Raw genomic sequence first — 2,500 nt, forward strand, 5'->3', positions numbered from 1 at the left:
AAAATAATAAGATAAAAGAAGAAAGGTTAACAAAGAAAAAATTACAAAAATAGAAATGAGAAGAGAGGAGGAGGAGGAGGAAGAGGAGGAGGAGGAGGAGGAGGAGGAGGAGAAGGAGAAGAAGAAGAAGAAGAAGAAGAAGAAGAAGAAGAAGAAGAAGAAGAAGAAGAAGAAGAAGAAGAAGAAGAAGAAGAAGAAGAAGGAGGAGGAGGAATAGAAGGAGGAGGAGGAGAAGGAGGAGAAGTAGAAGGAGGAGAAGTAGAAGGAGGAGGAGGAGAAGGAGGTGTCCCCATAAATCAAATACTATCAAATACCCAAATAAAACTAACTCATGACCTCTGTGCCAACCTCCTAAACACGGAATCGAACCCTAGGACACATTCAAACATAGATACACACACTAACCAATGCGCCATGTGGATTCCCCTTCTGTTGATAGCGCCCAGGGCAATAGTGTTTATCCCTTCCATGGCAATGCTGTGAGGACCATTAGCGCCTATCAGCGGGCAGCGTCGTAACAGCCACGGGTCGGAGGCAATTACACGCGGATTGACGGGCCGTGTGAAGTGTTTGGCTTTATGGTGATGCTCAATGGATGTGTGTGTTTTTATGTGAGGTGAAGGGTGCGGAAAAAATAATTGGCTCTCTACACCGCGATAGGGGATAAAAAAGGAATTGATGGAGATGTTATTACTACTGCTAACACTAATACTATCATTGATGCTAATACTAATACTGTTTTTTGTTTTGTTTTTTCTCTCTCTCTTTCTCTTGTAAGTTGTTGTTTTTTCCATTTCTTTGCTAATCTTTGTTTTCTTGTTTTCCTCCTTCACATTTTCCCTTTTTTACTTAATTTTGATTCTTAATTTTTGTTTTTCTTTTTTGTGATTTTTTTTTCTTTCCTTCCCATTGCTTTCTTCAAATCTCCCTTTCTGTATACTTAATCATGTTTCTCAGTATTTCCAAAAGTAACTCCTCCTTACTACTACTACTACTACTACTACTACTACTACCACTGCTACACGGAAGCTAATCAACCCAAGCCTACCATTCCATATGCCTCCTTCCCTTCCCTTTCTACATTCCACGGACAAAACAGGAATCATACACGTTCCATACCGCACACATTCCAAACAGACCTTCTCCTCTTCCTCCTCCTCTTGATGCTCCTCCTTCCTCTTTCCTTCCAACTTTCCCTTTCTCCTTTCATGTATAATTTCCCTTTTCCTCAATTTCGTTCGTTCTCTCAAGTCCTTTCCTTTTCCATTCATCCTCCTCTTCCTCCTCCTCTTTCACCCCATTCATCTTTTTCTCTTTCCCTTTCATCTCTCCCATTCTCTTTTCTGTTCACGCTCCATTACTCTTCCTCTTCCTCCCATTTACTTTCATCCCCTCCTCCTCCTCCTCCTCATCGATCTAACTAATACATGCCAATACAAGACCAGGACAGGAGCGGTACACGTTTACTACATGTCGGATACGAGAAGTTGGGACCAAAACTGATGCCGTGGAGTTGAGGACCAAGTTTGTTTGTTTGTTTATGTGTTTGTTTTGTTTGTTTTGTTTGTTTTGTTTTCTTTAATACCAACATTCTTTCTGGGTTTTTTTCTTATTTGTTTGTTTTCAGTAATACGAGTTTTTTTTTCTTTTTTTTTGTTGAATGATGTGGAGTTTAAGATATTCTACTCTCTCTCTCTCTCTCTCTCTCTCTCTCTCTCTCTCTCTCTCTCTCTCTCTCTCTCTCTCTCTCTCTCTCACAGACACACACACACACACACATACAGGTCAAAGCACATCAAAAACCTAAAATAAAAAGAAAATAAGCCTTATGAGAGAGAGAGAGAGAGAGAGAGAGAGAGAGAGAGAGAATGATTACGAGGCTCGATGTGGGGTTCGTGGAAGGGGTCAGAAGCAGCGACTCCCAATTAAGACGAGAGAGAAAAAAATGAAAAGAAAATGAGAGGGACAAGTTTTATGCCCGATAAGTTTTGAAGGGAAAATAAAATAAAAATAATCACAGCGGGAAAATGAGAAGAAATTAGGACTGAAAGAAATAATGGGCAATAAAACGAAGATAAATAGAAATAAACGAAATAAAGATGACTACTAAGATGAAAATAACTATAAAAAAACATATCAAAGTCAATAAGATGAGAACGTAGTTGAACAAAAAGGAAATAATGTGAAAATAAATAAAGAAATAATAAATATGACCAATAAGATGAAAATATTGAGAAAAATAAGATGAGGATTATGAAAGAAACGGTGAGTTGATAAAATTTCTATAGAATAAGGAATAACATTTAATTTGTGACCAGTAGAAAGAGAGAAATAAAGTTAAGAAAAGTTATGACGAATACGATGAAAAGAAAGAGAAAATGATGGATAGGAAGATAGAAAATAAATAAAAGCTAGATAATAAAAAGTTAGACATTCAGATAAGAAAAAAATATTGAAAGTAATGGTTAATAATATAAGAATAAATAAAATCAATTACTAA

Source organism: Eriocheir sinensis, chromosome 42 (genome assembly GCF_024679095.1).
Source record: "Eriocheir sinensis breed Jianghai 21 chromosome 42, ASM2467909v1, whole genome shotgun sequence".
NCBI lineage: Eukaryota > Metazoa > Arthropoda > Malacostraca > Decapoda > Varunidae > Eriocheir > Eriocheir sinensis.